Source organism: Macaca thibetana, chromosome 6 (genome assembly GCF_024542745.1).
Source record: "Macaca thibetana thibetana isolate TM-01 chromosome 6, ASM2454274v1, whole genome shotgun sequence".
Taxonomy (NCBI): Eukaryota; Metazoa; Chordata; class Mammalia; order Primates; family Cercopithecidae; genus Macaca; species Macaca thibetana.
The window spans coordinates 159,051,485-159,072,651 of record NC_065583.1 but is presented as its reverse complement, the minus strand read 5'-3'; the positions used below and the strand labels follow the sequence as shown (position 1 = coordinate 159,072,651).

The 21,167-nt window shown below is 40.6% G+C and overlaps 2 long non-coding RNA genes across 2 annotated transcripts in view; both read left to right on the top strand.

The window, feature by feature from the left end:
- The window catches only part of LOC126957187 (uncharacterized), a 29,645-nt gene extending 15,559 nt beyond the window's left edge, over positions 1-14,086 (top strand). Inside the window, exons 2-3 of the long non-coding RNA XR_007726680.1 lie at positions 9,340-9,508; positions 13,236-14,086. This is a non-coding gene — a long non-coding RNA (uncharacterized LOC126957187). The remainder of the gene's footprint in view (positions 1-9,339; positions 9,509-13,235) is intronic.
- Positions 1-21,167, top strand: part of LOC126957191 (uncharacterized) — a 39,653-nt gene that overhangs the window by 16,051 nt on the left and 2,435 nt on the right. The window lies entirely within an intron of this gene.

Below are 21,167 nucleotides of genomic sequence, written 5' to 3'. Positions count from 1 at the left end.
TAAACTAAATAAAGGCAAGCAGCAGTATTATTATCATTTACCTGTAGACATTCACGGTGTTGTAAGTTTTTTTGACTAAATTTTACTACATTTATGGTACATACCCTTCGGAATTCAAGAAAGCTTTCAGCATTTGGTGTTTAGAGTTCTTTTAGATCTTTTAAACTGTCCTGGAGAATGAGCTTGTTAACAGAACGTTACATCCACACACATTCACTCTTAAATATGTGTTATGGAGTGTCTACCAAGAAATCCCGTTGGCTTAGTCGTGGCTGCAACAGCATGGTTTCGGGAAAAAGGGAGCCTCTGCAGAGAGCAAGGGTGCTCAGATCCGGAGTCCCTGACTCTGTTCTCTGTCACAGCTGTGATTCTCCACAGCTGCACTGGGCAACTTCCTTCCCTTCCCAGTCTGGCAAGTCCTACCTGGGTTCATTTCTTTCTCATTCATGGTGTCTGGAGCACTTTGAGTATTTTGTGATGATGATGATGATGATGATGATGATGATGATGATTGTTTTTCTTGTTCAGGGAAAATTTCCCTTTCTGCCCATAATACTATTAGTTTTGGGCCACTTGTCCAGACTGCCACTATTCCCACCCATTCCCTACCCACCCATTCCCTCTCCAGTCCCTGCACATTGAGGACACCCCACTTCCCTGACACTAGCTTTCCTTGGTTAGAAGTCACACATTTGGGTTTTCATCGTCATTATTTTTTACCCTTCCTAAATGTTTTTTGAGTGCAGAAATGTGCACAAAATTTAGAAAAGATAAATTGTCTACTTTTATTTTGAACCAACTAGTATTTAGTTTATGAAAGTTGAGAATTCAAAACTCCAGTTGTTTTTGAATCTTTATAGTTCAGTTTACAAACTTTCTTATTCTATTCTCTTCTACTTAGCAGATTTTCACAATAATTTCTAAAGGGCCTGGGAATAATGTTGCTTCCTTTTACAGACCTAGATAAACCCCATCCATCCTGGTATATTACTCTACTAAGTTAGCATTTCTACATCTTATAGTTTTTACTTTAATTTTGTTATTTGTCTTAACAAATAAAACTTTCCCCATCCTAAATAACTACTGTAATATAAAAATACACTTAATAAGGAGGGCCTTAATTATCTTTGATATTCTAATATAATGCCCAGACTTAGCATGATTTTATCTTAAGACCTGAAGTTTAAGTCAATGACTCAAACATACATTTTAAATGAACATTATAAGGTTGTCGGTTCAACAGGCCAAATCATTCCAAGTACCTCAAAATGTTTGATTTGAGAAGTTTGTCATGAGAAGCACATTAAATGCATATAGATTCCAGTTTAATATAATGATGGCCAATGTTTATTGAACACCTTTTTTTTGTGCCAGGCATTCTTCTACATCGTTATTATTATTATTATTCTTTGAGACAGGGTCTCACTGTGTCACCCAGGCTGGAGTGCAGTGGTGTGATCTTGGCTCACTGCAACCTCCGCCTCCTGGATTCCAGTGATCCTCCTGCCTCAACCTCCTGAGTAGCTGGCACTACAGGCATATGCCACCACACCCAGTGATTTTTTTTGTGCTTTCTTGTAGAGATGTTTCACTATGTTGTCCAGGTTGGTCTCAAACTTCTTGACTCAAGCAATCTGCTTGCCTTGGCCTCCCAAAGTGCTGGGATTATAGGCATAAATACATTATTATTTTTTTAATGATAAATTTTTAAAGAAAATTTTAATGGTGGGATCTTGCTATGTTGTTCAGGCTGAACTCGAAATCCTGGGCTCAAGTGATCCTTCTACCTCAGCCCTATGAGTAGCTGAGACTACAGGTACATACCACCACATCTGGCCTCTAGATTCTGTTTTAACACAAATAATATGCAACGATTTTCAGGCTCTTAAAATTTTCTTTGGTAATGCTATATTTTCCCAAGGTTAAAAGATGCTTCCCAATTTATGGAAGATAGTAGGCTCCTTCCCTGTTAATTCAGGTTACTTAAGACTGGAGTCTTGTGAATGATCACAATGGAATACATGGAGCCTTTTGTTACAGTTGTCATTTCATGGACTTTGAAATGTAATAAGGGTGGGCCTCTTTGGTCCTGTAGCTCATTCCTCTGGCTTGAAGTTTTATTCACATAGCTCCCCAGTTCTTCTCTTTATTCACAGAAATCTGCAGATTTTATCCAGGTTGATCACCTGATGGAACTTAATTTTTTTGTTTGTTTGTTTTGTAAGAGTTGTAAATATATTTTTTCCTTGACTTCTTAAGACTCTTGTACCACCTAAAGACAATTGATGGAATCTCAAGATATTTAAAAGTATAGTTTCTATTAAGTGGTAAAGATTTTTTTTTTCTTGATGTGATTCTGCATGCTTTCATGGTCTTAAGACCTTACAACTCTGATGAATATTTAAGATGATATTCAGTTGAATTTTGGATAGTATTTAAGATGACATTTAGTTGAATTTTGGATAGCTCACTTGGCTTTCTCTGACTTGCTGTTACAATTTATGAGGCCATTCTAACAACAGATACACATATGCAAACATTTATGCACAGTGGGGAAAATTTGAGCTCACAGGCCTAGTTTCCACTTTCTCTCCTCAAAAAGTGTAACTTTGGTTGGAATAGAAAGAGAGGAATTGAACCTTCTTTTATTCCCTTGTGGATTATGTTGGAGAGGTAAATCAATATTAAGAACTGTATGTAAGAAAAAGGAAATTCCAAAATTTGCAATGGAGTATCTTGGTAAAGGATAGCATAATTTTAGCCATTTCCAACTCGTCTTTCTTTCAACATTCATTACCAAATATTTACTGAGCCCCTACTATGGGTCAAGTATGGTTCCAGGTGATTTGAGATATACAAGTGAACCAAATGAACAAAGGCAGATGATAACCAATCACCATAATACAATGGTAATTTGTATAATATCCCAGAAAAGACGAATTGCTATGGCAACAGGGAACAGTGGAGTGGGGTAGTGGGGGAAGAAGAAAGGCAGTGGTTACCATTTAAATAGGGATGTCTGGGAAAGCCTCACTGAAATGGGATAATTTGAGCAAAGATATGAAGGAAGTAAAGGGAGTTAGCTATGCAGATATGTAGAGGAGAGGTTTCTAGGCAGAGAGGAGCTGCAGCCAAGGCATAATTGAGGACAGCAAGAAGCCATTATGCCGGATCAGGGATGAGAAGGAGAGCTCTAATGGGGGCAATTCAAGGAGGGCCTGGTGGCCTTTATGGGTGTTGGCTCTTCCTCAGAGGAAACCAGGGAGCTATTGTAGGGTAGTGGGCAGAGCAGTGACATGATCTGACTTATGTTTTCAGAGGGTCATGTGTTTGGAATAGACATTTAAGGGGCTACATGGAATCACAAATTGTCTATGATCTAGGCGAGGGAGAATGGTTTGAGCCAGTATGGAAGCAGTAGAAGGAGTGAGCAGCGATTAGGTCTGAGGTAGCCTTTGAAGGTAGAGCCAAGAGCATATTTGACATTGGATATGTGATATGATGTGTTTTATTTATAAAACAAACATATAGTTTGGTGGAATATTTCCAACTCTGTCTATTGAAGGAATTTCCAGAATTAAGACAGATTTTTCAGCTTTTGAATGAAAGGGTCAAATTGCAGTGCATGCAATTTTACATTTTACTCGTTTACAACTTGTCATTTTATTCATGGTTGTGAATGGCTCAGACTTTATGATATGCGACACAGAAATGGTTTCAAAGACCTAACAAAACCTACTCGTATTCCACATTGAGATAATCATTTAAATTGAACAGAAGCACATTCTTCATGGTCTTTGGAAGCAGCTCAGCCCTTCATGATTGGGACTCAAACAGAGGCAACACAGTTTTCATTTGAACGTGTTATTCAGATATAGCAATGATAAAAAAAGAATATTGAGCTGGAGGTAATTTTTAAGCATTATTATTATTTTTTTCTGATAAGAAGGATATCTGCTTACCATTTAAAGAGACTCAAATTGTTACAGAAATATATAATAGGGAAAGGGAGACTGTCCTGTAATCTTGCCCAACAGTTTGTTGAAGGTGCGGAAGGGAGAAAAGACAGCTGGGCTGGAACGCGTCTTCCTGCAGACGTTTTGAAACCCCTCTAAAGTTTAATCAAGGGAGTCGTTGGGATTGCTCTGGCCACACACAGACTGTAATTCGTTTGCGCTTCGGCCTTGATTTGCTGGCCCAGGCTGATGCATTTCTGAGTGCCCAGGAGAAGCACAGCAACTTAGCCCCCGCTAGGCGAGGGATGCCGGGCAAGTCCCAGAAAGGTTCTGTTCCCTGCGGTGCAGGCAGCGCTGTGAGGCTCAATCTGACTGCTGCTGGCTCTTCTCAGGCCCACCGCCTCTCTGCTGCAGACCGGGAGGATTTGATGCCCTTCAAAATGTAGAGTCTATTGATCTGTTTTCTAGGCAACGAATGCCGAAGCCGTGTCCACTAATGTGACTGCAGAAGGTTAAATATGGATTTGGCAAGAATTATGAGCTGCCCACAAATGTTTTAGAGATGATCTGAAATGCAGACATAGAGAAAGGGGCAACTCAGGGGCGGGTTTTGTGGGCACGTGTGCATCTCCCAAGGCGAAAGTTATGTCCTCTGTGTTTAATTGGCTTTGCAGTATGCTGGATCTTCAAAATACAATACCCATACCTGAAAAATTAGTATAAATGGGAGGAACACAAACAATGTCAAAGACAAAAAAAAATTCTCTTTACACATGTCTTACACATTTTTGATATTATGCGTGTATTAATCAGTCACCCTGTCATTCTTCCATTGCAATCGAGAAGGTAGAGTATTGAGAGACAGAGAAAGAACATAAAATCTTCTGTAGAAGGCAGACTTTTAACATGTTGGGACAAAGAGAACAAGAATTTAGCAATATGTTACTAAGTGACAGATTTAGAAAGTTCTTTGTCATTTGATCTTCAGGCTCTTTTCTCCTCTTGCTTTTTATACAAAGCGTGGGCAATAAAAATAGTTCTGTTGGTTTTCAGTTTGAGTCTGGTTTCACATCTGTCTTTTATGTGGTGGTAGCTGTAGTATGCTTGAATTCGTAGAAAATACCTCAGGGAATGCTTACAATCTACTCTTGGGATATTTTCTAGATTTTTGTTTAATAAAATGTGTGTGCATATGGCCTGATTCATATTAAAGTGGATTTTTGCTGAACATTTCAGCCTCGGAAAACCTAGGTATGAATCTTGACTGTAATATCTCCCAGCCATGTAACCAGTAATAATATTACATCGCCTCTCTCAGGTCACATTTTTTATGTGTAAAATGCTGATAATCACAAGTCACTCACATAACATGTCACAGGGTTGCTTGGTGTGTTACAAGAAAACTATATGAGGTAGTAAATTGCAAATGATAAAACCCACTAAAGACGAATTATTAATATTGAAACATTTCTACCTTTATTTGAATATTACCATTAAGAGAACCTGTTTGAGAAAAAGTCCTAAAATGGAGTTTGGAGCTCTCCTTGAGTAAAAGAGATGTGGAGATGATGGGAAAGTTCAGGCTTCTGGATTTAGGCATTAGCCCCTGGAGACAAACTAAACAGGGAAGGGAATTTTTTCTAAACAGGCTTATGGATAAGCAGATACCTCAGAGATGTGTCTTTGACTTTTCAGGCTGCTGTAATTGATTTATTGTGCCTGTGTGAAGTTTGTGTGCAAATGTGATATTAACCCGTAATTATACTCTAAAAGTGTGAATTATATAGGCAATGAAATGTTATGAGACTGAAAGGTGATGCTGTCCCAGAGGAATGGTTTTGTAGGATCAGACTTCTCTTGTGTGTGTTGGTTTCCAGAATTAAAAACAGCACCTTACTCCCTCGCCAGCTCCGCTGGAAAAAGTAACATGGGTCTGCGTGATTTAGAAACCTTTCTCTTCTGCTGGTTGTAGGGTGGGGCTTAAAATGAAAAATGAAACACTGCTTGTCTCGATGATCGTATCTAAAAGCATATGATGTGCCAGCAGACACGGGAACAAGAAGTTCTGCTGGCTTTTTCTCTGGCTTTTTTAAGAGGGTGAGGTAGAGATAATATTCTTTCATCTTCTGTACAGTTCTAAGGGCATTGTGGATTCTCAAAAATTACTGAACTACCCATGACAGTTTCAGATCTGTGGCATGGATGGTTTAATAGATTTCACCAGTTATGTGCTTCCTGAATGAATATTCAGCTTTTGTCAAGTTCAGGAGAACAGAGCACTTTAAAAATCAGGAGAGTGACAAAGCATATTTAGTTTGTGGATGAATGACAGTAACTGCAGATGCAGCAAGTAGAACCAAATCAAAAGTCATTAAAAATGCTAGTTGATGCTAATTGATTTAATGTGTTGGAATATCTGAGAGTTCAAAAGTAGCTTCGAATAAGCTGCTTTGTGATTGTAAGCCAGCTTCATCACTTACCAGAGGGAAACTTTGGGAAGGTTGCTTAGTCCCTCTGAGCTTCAGTCTCCTCATTTGCAAAATGAAGGTAGACCTATTGTAAGGTTTCCATAAATTATTACAGTTAAGGTACCTGAAAGTATACCTAGAACATCACACTCACTCATTAATGCCAGCTATTATTTAAATATTTTAGCAAAATAATTTAAGCAAGGAAATCTCTTCATATACTGAAATTCCTTGTAAAGCCAGAATAAAAACAATGTGTTCAAATTCTTTGGTTGGCTTTTTTTTTTTTTTTTTTTTTTTTTGGACAGCGCCTTGCTCTGTCACCCAGGCTGGAGTGCAGTCATGTGAGCTCACTGCAGCTTTGAACTACTGGGCTCAAATGATCTTCCCACTTTAGCTTCCTGAGTAGCTGGGATTACAGGCACATACCACCATGCTTGGCTAATTTTTATTTTTTTATTTTTAGTAGAGATGAGGTCTTACTATGTCACCCAGGCTGGTCTTGAACTCCTGAGTTCAAAGAATCCTCCCATCTTGGCCTCCCAAAGTGCTGGGATTATAGGAGCCCCCGTGTCCAGCTGTCTGTTGGCATTTGTATTGTGACATTTGGCACAATTGTTATGTTAATAGAATTGCTGAGAAAAAGGTATTGTGCTAGGTGGACCCACGCTTCATTTTTCCTGCATCCCAGCCCTCACTGTGATTTAAAGAGGGACACTGACATGTAACAATAGAAGATAATGCTGATGTGTAACCACTGGGCTTGAAATGTTCCTCACACATAGCGTAAGATAGGCGTGCAGCAAATTCCCATTAGACAATTCATTTTCAAAACAACCTCTGCTATTGCTATCCCAGTTGCATATACAACATATATGGCATCTGGCAAAAACCATATCCCAAGAGTCTCTCTATCTACGTGGAACTGACTCCTTCTCCATCCTATCAGACACACCTCTTTCTTTCATTTTTTCTGTTTCCTCCTTTCCCTCTCACAGTTTTACCATACTCTTTGTTTTCTTTAATTTTTTGTTCTTTTTCCCTGTCATGTCTGAAGTTTTCCAAAAAAAGTTGTAGCCATCCTCTACTACCAATTAAGTGACAGAAACACAGAAATCAGGCTTTCCTTGGCAGAGTATGCTTTACTCAATAAAGAAAGGAGAGCATAATTTGGCCCTTCTAAATGTTAAAGTCATTGCACATATCTTTTGTTTGAATTAATCATGGTTTCCGGTAATTGTTGAAGTGAGGGTTAACTTATTTATTTCTGTAATTCTTCCTGCCAGCATACGAAGACAGCAAATGGTAACTTGATCCTAGCCAAAGACTCCAAAAAAAAAAAAAAAAAAAAAAAAAAGGAAGTAGTGGTGGGTTGTGCTTCTGTTGCTCTGGGGTTATACATTTCTTAGTGCTCTTTGGAAAAATAAATGGAGATACCAATAGGCATAATTATCACAAAGCGAAGGAGGGAAGGAACAATGAAACTGACATGAGAAGAACTGCGCATAGGTTGGCACTTCCGAACGTGGAAATGTTGCTGCTGGGGAGGAACAGAACATACGGCTTTGGGCTGAGCTCTAATCCTGCAGAACAGGAGACCCGGGGAGAAGGGGAAGAAAACGTGGGTGTAGCACAAAAGAAGCAGAAAGAAAATGAAGCAGTTTCCAAGGAACAGGTGACTAGGACTCACCTAGTTGTGAAAACAGATCAGCTTCTCTTCCGAGTTCTGTTTTACTGTTGAGTAAAGTACAGTGACTCCTTAGACACTGCCACAGAACCTTGTCATGATGAATTGTCCTTCTTAGCTTGCAGTAATGGGATTGTATACTTCCTTCTGTAGCTAGACTGGCAGCCCATCCCCATGTGCTATTCCTCAAGTTGTGCAACTGCACAGCCATGTTTTCTTCCTTGTTCAAAGGGTGTGCATGTGGCCTTGGAGACTTCACTGTTTTGAGCTAAAGTCAGTGCCTCTTACTCTGGTCTCAAGTTTCAGTGGGTATCTCCCTGTATTCCAGGCACATTTTCCAGTTGTAATTTTTCTACTTTCTACGATGCTTAAAAGTCAATGGGAATTGATCAAGATGTAAGAAAAACTGAGTTGTCTTTGGAATGCTTTCACGCTTTGTGATGGCCTTCTTAGAATTAGGACATGGAGAACGTGTCTGCCTCTTTAGGGCCCACACTAGGATGTGTGGGACTCTGGGCAAGTATTTTTTTGTGTGGGTCTCCCATTTATACAAGCAATTCCTTTGAAAAATGCTTTGCAAAATTTTAAACGTATATGAGGTTTAGTGATTGATCACTGAAGATTTAGAATGATAGATAAAGAGGTACTGATGTATTTGTTTATTGTCCAGACTACTTGATAATTCTTTGTACCATCCCGACACTACTTCTTTCCTTCTGGATCCAGAAATCATCTCTTCATATTAGTTATTGTCAAGTGTGCTGTTCCTGGATAATTCATATTTCCCACTGTGAGAAAAGGGTAGCAATTGTGTTATTATTCAAGACCTATAGCTTGTCAGAACCTGTCCGTGTTGAGACATTCTGATTCTTCTTGCCTCTAAAGTCCCCAATGCTATTTGTTTCATGCTGGCTACATCATTACTCACGATGCTGTACCATCCATCCTGCTGCCTGTGAATACTGGCTTCCGATGGCTTTTTCAGAGGTTGTGCCCGTATTTCTTTGAAGATGACCACAAATGCACAGAGTATGCAGGAAAATGTGCATAGTCATTTATTTTATGGTCATGTTAAATTTACCCTTTGGAACTTTATGGTATAAATATAGAACAACACATTTTCCAACCATGTCGTCTCTTGAACCCTTGAGGCTGTAATGACAGCATTCCTAAAATGTGATCTCTTTTCATGTTGACTGCACCCCTGGTTTCCTCACACTGTTTCCAGTGGTGGAGCAAGAAGAGTGATCCCATTTATGCAAGGAATCCCTGACCCTTATCTCGCTCAGCTTAACCTGGGAGGGCCAGGCACCCCATCAGCTGGAGGAAAGAATGAACATGGATTGGAAGAGCCTGCTGGTGTTGCAGAACAACCATCTGGAAAGCCCTTGGAGGAGGTGGGTGAAGCCACCCTCGAGCACTGTGGTGCAGCCTGCAGAGGGGTGGGGCGATGGCCCTGGGTTTCAGCAGCAGCAGGTGCACAGCATAAACCTTGCCTGCCGCCGCGGGTGCTGCAGAGCAGAGGCAACACCACAGTAGCAGCAAGGGGGATAACTGAGGAGGCAGGAAACCTCACATGCAGCTCGAACCCAAGGGCTGGTGGATGGCTGTTGGGAGCCCAGAGTCCTGAACTCATCCTGTGACCGAGTGAGTGAGAATCATTCAAAATCAGGATGTCAGCACCATTCTGGTGGCCCAATCACACACCATCCCATGACAGCAACCCTGTGCCAGTCAGCAGAATCAATCCACTCCCTAGGCTGCTTTTCTGGAACTGGAGGTCAGCCCCAGGGCCCCAGGATGACCTTGCAGGCACGATTTCTGGAGCTCTTTGGAATGTCAAGCCCATCTCGTGCATAAGAAAGTGGGTTGGAAAGAACTCTAAAGGAGAGAAAGGGGGACTGGGTACAAGCAAATCCCCATGTGGGCTCAGGAAACCTGCCCAGACCACACTACCAGCTCCAGCCAGGCCCAGGAACCAGCCAGGCCCAGGGTGGGAGGGGGGTTCTCAGAAACTATCATGAAAGACATTTTCATGGGCCCCTGAATCGTGAGGACTGAGGGAGGAGCCCAGCTCACCTGGGTCTAAAGCGAGCCCTGCTGTTTGTTTCTTTCTGCAACAAAAAGGAGTGGAAAGGATAAAACAGAGGGTAGGCATGGAAGAGATGAGGTCAAGTATGAACTGCTCTTGGAAGCCTGAGTCCTGATAAGGGCTATCCACAGGTTGGCCCCTATTCAAGGGCTAACAGTTTTTCATCAAATAATTGAACTAATATATAAACAGTTACAGCAGCAGCAACAGCAGCAACAAACGCTTCTATAATGAAGCTCTACCAATTCTGCACTGGTGGGAGAAAATGCAAGAAAGGACATTATTCAGTCAATGGACAAAACTAGAATATGATTGTTAGAGTAGGAAAATTATTGTATCAATGCAAATGTATGAAGTTGATAAGCCCATGGTGGTTGTAGAAAAGAATATCCCTTAGGATACACTGAAGTATTTAGGGATAAAAAACAATGTTCAGAAAAAAATTACCTATTTATCTGTCTGTCTATCAATCATCTGGCAGTCTATTAATCTACTGATCTATTGATCATCTATCATCTATTGCAAATGACAAAGCAAATGGGAATAAACTGTTAACAGCAGCAAAATCTGGGTAAAGGCTAAATGGATAGATGATCTTTGTACTATTTTTATTTTTATGACTTTTTGTAATGTTAAAAATTATTTCCAAATAGAAAGTTAAAAAGGTTATCTCAACACAATGTATCAATTCTGGTAAAATAGTTATAACAATGTTTTCTTTCCTTCCCTTCCCCCATCCTCCCTTTCTCATTCCCCACCCCCTTTCTTTTCTTCCTCTTTCCATTTTCCCTTGGCATCATATAAATGAATACAGTTAGGAAACTTCTGGCATACTGGCATGTTCCACAGATTAAAAGAATTTAAAATTAAAGGAAAGTATTGGCTAGATCCAGGATGGGTGAGATGGCAACAGAGTTGCAAGCAGAGGCAAGAGGATTCAGAACTTGACTTTGTGTTTCTGTAGCTAATACAAAAGTTGTATAGAGAACTTGAGTAAAAGAATAACAATAGGCTGGGTGCAGTGGCAAATCCCAACACTTTGGGAGGCTGAGCTGGGTGGATCATCTGAGGTCAGGAGTTCGAGACCATCCTGGCCAACATGGTGAAACCCCATCTCTACTAAAAATACAAAATTAGTTGGGCGTGGTGGTGTGCGGCTTCCCTTCCCTTCCTTCTCCCTTCCCTTCCCTTCACTTCCTCTTCCCTTCCTTTCCCTTCCCTTTCTTTCTTTCCTTTCTGGCTCTATTGCCTGGGCTGGAGTACAGTGGTGCAGTCTCAGCTCTCTGCAACCTCTTCCTCCCGGGCTCAAGCAATTCTCCAGCCTCAGCCTCCTGAGTAGCTGGGATTACAGGCATGCACCGTCATGCCTGGGTTCTTTTCGTGTGCATTTTTAGTAGAGATGGAGTCTCGCCATGTTGTCCAGGCTGGTCTCGAACTTGTGAGCTCAGGTGATCTGCCCACCTGGGCCTCTCAGAGTGCTGGGATTATAGATGTGAGCCACCGGGCCAGCCTAGAATGTCCTTATTTCTAATCTAATGGTTGCCAAGGGCATCACAGCATGCCATAGTGGTTAGTAATGTGGGCTCTGGGAAAAAAGAGTTTGAGTTTAAGCTAAGCTTTTGCACTTCTCACCTGGGTGATCTTGGATAGATGGCTTCATTTCATCATGTGTCAGCTTCCTCACCAGTAAATGGCATCTGATAGGAATATCTTCGCCTGAAAGTACCAGAAAGTATGACTTACAGTAGCTTAAACAAAGAGAAACCCAAAGAGCAGGTGCTGTTGATCAATAGTGTGAGAGAAATGAGGTTTTTTGTCTCTGCCATACCGTGTGTGCGATTCTACTTTTCATACAAGAAGAAGAGAAAAGAGACATGGGAGAGTTTTAGCTGAGTCGGCCTTTTTATCAGAAAATCAATGCTTTTCTCAAATTTCCAATAAGCAGAAACTCACTTATGGGCCTGATTTGTGTCTTCTGACCACCTTTGCTTGAATTTGGGAGAGAAAGGAGATTATAGATATGGCTTAAATCAGACAATCAAGAGTATGGGTTATAATGTGTTGCAGGATTCTGAATATTAAATGAGCTAATGGCTGTAACGTTCTTAGAAAAATTCACAAGTACTCAATTGTTAGCTTGTTATCATATTCGTAATACTAATAGAAGTAGAATTTTTGTGTACATATTGAAAATATCATCAGAAATAATTTTGATAAAACCTATGGAAACAGGGAAAAAGGATGAAGTCAACAGCTCCCTCCTTAGTTTCACCCTTGGAGAAGGCTTAGAAGGAAGTGAAGCATTGAGGTGTGAACCACCTGCGTGCTTACAAACACCAGTGGTTGACCCCCTCTTTAGGCCAGGTAGGAGTGTGGGACCTGCTACGATTGAGAAGGGCTTGTAGATTTCAAAGAGGATGCTGGGATTCCAGAGTAGCACAAGTGGCTGCACTTATTTACTTATTTTGATTATAATAATATATGTGGTCATCAGTTTCTCCCTGATTTTCCATGTGGATGGGCTATATTTATTTTCTTGGGGTTGGCTCAAAGTAGACACAACAATCTTTGCCTTGAACATTTTCAGTGAGCCACGTTGCCCCTCCTGGAAGTGGGGGTGCTTTGTCTGTCCACTGGGGTTCCATGGACACAAGTACACCCACATTTTATTGGTGGCTCTTTTCCAAGTTGCTAGCTTGGCGCTTTTCAAAATGTGCTGAATGGCTGTTTGGAACTTGTCTCTGCTGACTCCACTGGGCTCGGTTTCAAATCTCTCCTAATCCACTAATGAACCTTTATTAAAGTGGGAGACAGAGGGTGAATCAGTCTTTGGACGCATTATTAAAATAAAGTAGGAGCTGTGAAATGATCAAAAGAGAACAATAACAAAGGAAAGCTCAGTCTCTCCACCACCCTCTATTCAGTTCTTTAAAGCTGATATTTTGGGGGAAGAAATGTCAATATTATTAGATTAGTTTTCAGTAGTCTTTAATTTTGTTTTATTTTAACTTTAATTTTGTTTTATTTTTCAGGGAAGCTCACGAAGAGACTGTCATTCACCAGCAAACCCCTGCCCCCTCACTTTTTCTTTTTTGCAATTGGAAGTTCAGGTTGAACTGCTCTGTAGTTATTCACCCACTTCTGCTGGTCAAAGGCCCACGAGGATTTAAATGACTAAATAGGCCATAAAATGCCAACCTTTTAGAAGTCTCAAAAATGTCTGCTGGATCAAACAGTCAGCATGAACCACCCTTAGATTCCTCTGCCACCCACTTTGCTCCCTGTGTCTGGGACACCCTGAGTCCACAGTGACTCTGTGCCAAACTATAAAGAAACCACCATGTACCTTTTCAAAAATGTCCACTTGTCCTTAAAGTCACGAATCACGGAAGAGATGGCTTCCAGATATGCAACTTGACTTCCGACGCCATCACCCTCTAAAATTTCCCTGTGTTTTCACTGAAGTCATGCACCCACTTCTGCTGGTTCCTGGCTCACATAAACATTGAGCAAGTAACTTTCCATTAGACCCAGAGGATGGACTAGGATAGACTTCTGAATGCCTGAAAATTCCTGGTCCTCAACAAACCTGTGTTCTGCTCAATAATTTATTTTGTAAGAAGAAGTTATAATAAGTCTAGTCATTAAATCAAAAGAGAAAAACCTTAATTAAGTATAATATTGTTGGTACTTGTATTTGTCCGTTCCATTTCTTCATTAACTTTTTGATTGGTAAAATAAAGATCATTACACAAATCTATTCTCAAATGTAGCCATGGATGATTTGATTTCTCTTTCTCTCTTTTCTCTCCCTGTGCATACACATACACACACACACACACACACACACACACACACACACACACATACACACACTCAGAGAACAGAGTTGTCTCTCTATACACACACAGAGCATGTATATATGTGTGTGTATATATATGTATATGTGTGTATGTGTGTATATACATTTATATGGAGAGAGAGAAAGAGAGAGAGAGAGAGAAAATAGAGAGAGAGAGAGAAAGAGGCTCCTCAACTTACGATGGGGTTATGTTCTGATAAACCCACCATAAGCTGAAAATATTCCAAGCCAAAAATGCACTGAATGCACCTAACCTTTTGAACACCGTAGCTTAGCCTAGTCCACTGCAAATGTGCTTAGACACTTAACATGTAAATGCGCAATATTTACATTGGTCTACAGTTGGACAAAATCATGTATCACAAAGTCTATTTCATAATAAAGTGTTGAATATGTCATGTAGTTTATTGAATTCTGTACTGAAAATGAAAAACAGAATGGTTGTACGGGAACTTGAAGTACAGGTTCTACTGAATGTGTTTCACTTTCACACCGTTGTACAGTTGAAAACGTCGTAAGTTAGGGACCATTTGTGTATATACCTATATGAGATATATGTAAATAAGATATATATGTAAACAACATATATGTCAATGAGATATATAAAAACATATAAATAATACATAGATCTCCTTGTTGAATCCTACTGTGTACAAGACATAATTTTTTTATGCTGGGATTCATCAGTGAAGAAAAGGAAGGAAAGCTCTCGGCTTCACAGAGCTCATACTCTGGTGAGGAAGACAAAAATTATATAGAATATAAGAAGGTGAGGGCCGGGCACGGAGGCTCATGCCTGTAATCCCAACACTTTGGGAAGCCAAAGTGGATGGATTACTTGAGGTCAGGAGTTCAAGACCAGCCTGACCAACATGGTGAAACCTCATCTCTACTAAAAATACAAACATTAGCCAGGTGTGGCAGTACATGCCTGTAATCTCAGCTACTTGGGAGACTGAGGCATGAGAATCACTTGAACCAGGAGGTGAAAGTTGCAGGGAACCGAGATTGCGCCACTGCACTCCAGCCTGGGTGACAGAATGAGACTCCATCTCAAAGCAAAAAAAAAAAAAAAAAAAAAAAAAAAAAAAGAGAAGGGGGTAAGTACCGTATGCAAAAGCAGAGCCAGGTGGGGGACAAGAGTCTTGAAGAGTTGTCATTTACCCATTTAGATGATATGGTCAGAGAGGCCTCCCTGAAAAGGTAATGTCTGAGCAGAGACTTACGGGCGGAGAGAGAACAGGGTGAGAAGATCTCTGGGGGAGGAGTAGAAAGTGCAAAGACACAGGCAGCGATGAGCCCCATTCGGTTGGGACAGAGTGAAAAAGGGGTTCAGCTGGAGGGACCTGAGAGGTGAGGGTGGCAGGGTGGGTGGCGGTGTAAGCTCAGCAGATGGTGGACACCCTGGACGCCACTGTGAGGCTCTGGTTCTCGCTCTGAGTGATTTCAAGGTCCATTGCGTGGTTGCAGCAGAGAAGAGAACAAGCCTTATGACCTGGTTTCTCTTGAAGAGGATCATTCAGGTAGGCACTTTGAGGAAAAAAACAAAAACAAAAACAAAAACAAAAACATAGGAGGGTCTGGGAGGATGTAGAAAGCCCTATTTGTAAGGCTTTGTGATCTGGGTGTATGTCCACTGAGCAGTGAACTTACCGTCTCAAGTTCTGTATTCTAGTTGGGACTCTTCTGCTAACTGCTGAAGGGTATTGGCACAATCCCCTTACTGTTTTATTCAGAAGGGAAATAGAAGTGAACACTTAGTATTTAAGTTTGAGCCAATTTCTTCTTAATCCCTGTGATCTGGAGCCTGCTAGGATCCTCAAGTTTGTTTTTCTTTTTTTTCCAACACCAGAGCCTGTGTCTTTGCTTGCCCCACCTCTGTCCTCCGTTTCTTTACTAACAGCGCTGACTTCCCTTCCCAATCCTCTCAGCACATGCAGAAGACAAGAAGCAGAGGACAACGGCTTTGCTAAACCCTGAATTGTTCCAAAGTTCGAAGTTGTAACCCATGAGCTATCTCTTTGATGAATGCAGTGAAAACTGGATGTTAGAAATATTTTGGAGGTTAAAAGAAGAGCGACTTGCACCTCCCTACCACTGAACTGTTTAATGTTCTAGAATTGATGTTACACCGTAAAAGACAGACAACTCTCTGCAGTTCTGGGACTGGGATGTGCCTGTGCATACACGCATCTGCTCTGTTTTGGTTTCACTTCACTTCAGTTATTTGATTTGGTGTCTGCAAAACCCCGTGTGCACATTTTTATGAGCCTTGGGACAATTTACTGCCAAGCTTGCTTGAACTCTAAAATATGCCTCCAGTTTTGGAAAACCACAAATTATTTACCAAGGAGGCAAGGAAATGGAGGTCACTGGGCTCATTTCTTACATAATTTTCAACTTCCCTTTTGAGGCCTGACATCTCCTGGCAGTCACAATGATGTCTTCCTTAGATAGATTCAATAATGGGGAAGAACAGGTGAAAAGTGGTGAAAGTTGCTAACTGCTGTGTTCCTCTGCTTGCTTTTCATGCTGTGTGCCAGGAATCAAAGCTGCAGGAATGGAAGGTAGATGTAAAGTAACCCCTTTTCCTAGGTTATTGTGTTTATAAAGCGTTAAATAAGAAATGCTAAACAAAACAAAACGAAACAAAACCCTCTACTTTGTGGGAAGCAAAGTTATTCAAGGTATGAAAACAACAGTATTAACCTAAAACAATAGAATAAATGATCACTAAAGTGAAAGTACAAAACAGGTATAGAAAGTCAATCTTTGAAACATCAGCTGGTATCAGTTTCTTTCAAGATAATTCAAGGGTGATTAACATGTAACTAGCAAATACATTCAACATACAAGAGAAAAAGTGTGAGGATAAAAGGGGGCGATAAAATAAGTAGGGGAATGAGGGATGACCACAGATCAAATGGAAAGGATAAGGAAGGAGGAAAAGATAGCTCCTATGTGTCTAGCTTGGAAAGATAATGACTCAATTGAGTGAATAGGGGAGACAAATTGAGGGTTCAGGAATTTTTATTTTTATTTATTTTTGAGATGGAGTGTAGTTCTGTCGCCAGGCTGGAGTTCAGCGGCCTGATCTCGGCTCACTGCAACCTTTATCTCCCGGGTACGAGCAATTCTCCTGCCTCAGCCTCCCGAGTAGCTGGGATTACAGGCATGCACCCCACACCTGGCTAATTTTTGTAGTTTTAGTAGAGATGGGATTTCACCTTGTGGGTCAGGATGGTATCAATCTCCTGAACCTCATGATCCACCTACCTTGACCTCCCGAAGTGCTGGGATTGCAGGCATGAGCCACTGCGCTTGGCTGGAACTCACGAATTTTTAAAGACATGGCAACATTCTTGTTGTATGGGTTTACTTATGACAGATGGGTACATAGGTCTGTCCAAAGGGGCTGGGACACTTTGTTAGGTTTTAGGAATTTTTTTCTGCTAAATTCTCTTTTTCCTTTCTTCCAAGGAGGCAGGGTAAGGAGAGGTACCAGGTGCTGGTGGATTGTTTACCTTGGAGATTACCGCCTTACAGAGGAAATAGCTGGTACCTCAGCAGGGACCTCTTGGTGGGCTTCAGAGTTGTGAGTTGAACACTTGGAGCGGGGAAACATTGGATGTTTTCATGACATCGGTAGGATTTAATTCAATCAACGAATAGGACCCAGAATTAAATTAGCTGAGACAGTGGGAGAACAGGGGCAGAATCCCAACTGTGCTTAGTTATAATTTCAGATGTAGAATAAAGAGTGCTCCAGGAAGCACAGCTTCAGGCCAATGATGAGATTTTGAATCCCTTCATGTTTATGATTTCATTTTTTTCCCTTCATGCTTATGATTTTAATTATCTCTGTTTCCCAAAGTGATTAGCAGAAACAATTTAAGATGAAATGAATATATGTGCTGGAAGGGGAGGCAAAAATAGGGTGACATCCCATTTCATAGTCGGGCTTGTGGGTGGGGAGAGGGGATGGTGCAAGTGAAGAGAGAGAGGGCTCAGTAGTTTCTGAGAGGAGGGAGGAGAAGAGGAACACAAGCTTAGTTCCTGAAGAAAGAAATCGATGGGAACCCAGGCTGATTCCACTTGGGTCTGCAACACTCCAGACAAATCCAGAAGCTGGCAGCTGGAATGAATGTTTATTTCTCAATAGAATGAAAAAAGAAATGAGATGGAGCTGAAGATATTGTACTGTCTGAAATGATTTACCTTATGGGCATTCAGGCTAATGAATGGGTTCATTTCCACATCCATGTGTGATCTATGTGAAGTTCATTTCATATCTGCAGTGCTCTCTGTAAGAAAGGTAGTCTAATGCCTGGCACTGTTAAGGGCTCAGTAAATGTTGATTTCTTACTTCTGTTTCTACCCACAATGACACCTGATTCTCTATTATTCTGGTATGTGAGCAATCTCAGTCAAGCTGTCTACAGTGTATATCTGTGCTTTCTAAAGTCAACATACAAAGTAAGAGTTAAGGCCGGCTGCGGTGGCTCACGCCTGTAATCTCAGCACTTTGGGAGGCCAAGGCGGGTGGATCACCTGAGGTCAGGAGTTTGAGACCAGCCTGACCAACATGGTGAAACCCCGTCTCTACTGAAAATACAAAAATTAGCTGGGCATAGTGGCACATGCCTGTAATCCCAGCTATTCAGGAGACTGAAGCATGAGAATTGCTTGAACCCAGGAGGCTGAGGTTGCCATGAGCCGAGATGGCACCATTGTACTCTAGCCTGGACAACAAGAGCGAAGCTTCATCTCAAAAACAGAAAACAAAAGACAAAAAACAAAGCACAAAACAAAGTAAGAGTTAAGATGTAAAGTTCTAAACTCGACTTCTTTTGAATTGTTTTCTCAATGTTCCAATTGACTCATACTTGTCAGGCATAAAGTTTCTCCTTAAAATTGGTTTTATTTATCTCAGTTATGAGACAATTAGAAACAAATGGTTTCTATCTGGTTTGAAAAGCAGCTACAACCTTCAAATGATAAACACAATTTATCCATCTTTCATTTGTCCCTTGTTTTGACTTTGTTGAAATGAATTTCCTTTTTAAACTAGCGATATTCAGATAATTTGTGAAATATTTTATATGGGTTTAAAATAAGGACTGTGGCACATTGATCATCTAGCCCATTAGAATCAGCAAGTCTTTCGTTTTCAGCAGTTTAGTTGTGAAATGCCTAGTTGTGGTTTTCTTTCTTTCTTTTTTTTTATTATACTTTATGTTCTAGGGTACATGTGCACAATGTGCAGGTTTGTTACATATGTATACATGTGCCATGTTGGTGTGCTGCTCCCATTAACTCGTCATTTACGTTAGGTATATCTCCTAATGCTATCCCTCCCCCCTCCCCCCACTCTACAATAGGCCCCAGTGTGTGATGCTCCCCTTCCTGTGTCCAAGTGATCTCATTGTTCAATTCCCACCTATGAGTGAGAACATGCGGTGTTTGGTTTTCTGTTCTTGTGACAGTTTGCTGAGAATGATGGTTTCCAGCTGCATCCATGTCCCTACAAAGGACACGAACCCATCCTTTTTTATGGCTGCCTAGTATTCCATGGTGTATATGTGCCACATTTTCTTAATCCAGTCTGTCATTGATGGACATTTGGGTTGATTCCAAGTCTTTACTATTGTGAATAGTGCTGCAATAAACATACGTGTGCATGTGTCTTTAGAGCAGCATGATTTATAATCCTTTGGGTATATATCCAGTATGGGATGGCTGGGTCAAATGGTATTTCTAGTTCTAGATCCTTGAGGAGTCTTTATAGCTATCCTGAGTTGGCTGAGATTCTTGAATGTGAAGATTGCTAGCTTTAAGAGTTTTGGGAAATATTGACTATGTTTTCTTTACATATTTGTCCTACCCTATTCTTTCTTTTTTCTTTAGTAACTCCAATAATAGGAATAAAGGGGTTTGCAGTATGACTTGCATGTGACTGATATGTGTATTCTTTTGCATTCTCTGTGCTCTAGTCAAATATTTCATGTTGATCTGTCTTTGGGATCATTGAGCCAATCTTCAGCTATACTGTTCAACTCATCCAATGACGTCTTCATTTCAAGTATTGTATTTTTCAGTCTTAGAATGATTACTTTTACAGATTTTGATTCAATGATTAAACCCCACATCTTTTCATAACTTTCATTCATATTGTCTTTCAGTCTCTTTAATATACTGATCATTGTATCAAAATGTAATCTTAAGATGCTAAATAAAATATCATTTTCTTTCTTTGCATCTACTTATATTGTTTGTTTGTTTCACCTGGTAGTTGATCACAATCTCCTGCCTCTTTTTATGTTAGTAATTTGTGACTGTATGCCAGACATTGTGGAAAAAGCACAAGTCAAAGCTCTGTATGATGCTACTTTGACCAGACAGGAATCTGTGTTTTCTCTGTGGAGCAGATAAGGTGAGGAGGTCATCACCCCAATCCAAGAGGCTGAGCTAGATCAAGACTGGGTTGACATTTTAGTAAGATCCCCTCCACCTCTAGTTCTGTTTTTATTTCTCAGGCCTGTCTCTTCTACACTGTTGATTGAGAGCTCTGAAAGACAGTGGAAGGTTCAGGCTGTTTAGCATCCTGCCGTATTCTCCATCCAAATTTGATGAGCATCTTGGGGAGACCAGCCATGTTCTGAGCAGACTCCTTTTCTCAAGTGGAACTTCTCCTCCCAATTATTATGGGACTTCTGAAGATTTTAACTTACTTTGCAGAAACTCCTAACCTTTTACTCAGTCTCAATTTAGCAAGGGTGCTATAGGAAAATTGGCAAGGCATGTGGGGATACTTTTGTTTCCAAATTGTTGTGGTTGCTTCTATGAATGCCACAAGCTTTGCTCACTCCTCTTTCCTTCCTACAGTGCTTCTGCATGAACCAGATCTGATCTGTGTTTCAAATCAGCAAATATCCCAGGAAAGAAAATAGCCTGTGAAAGGTAGCTAACCTTGCCAAAACACTCTGCTCTCTGGAATTTTTGTTCTTCTAATTCTTTTTGTTTCCATAATTCACTCATCTCTTTAAATGGATTTTTTGCAATTAATTTGTCTTCTTTAGTTAGTCTAACAGGATTGTGTTCT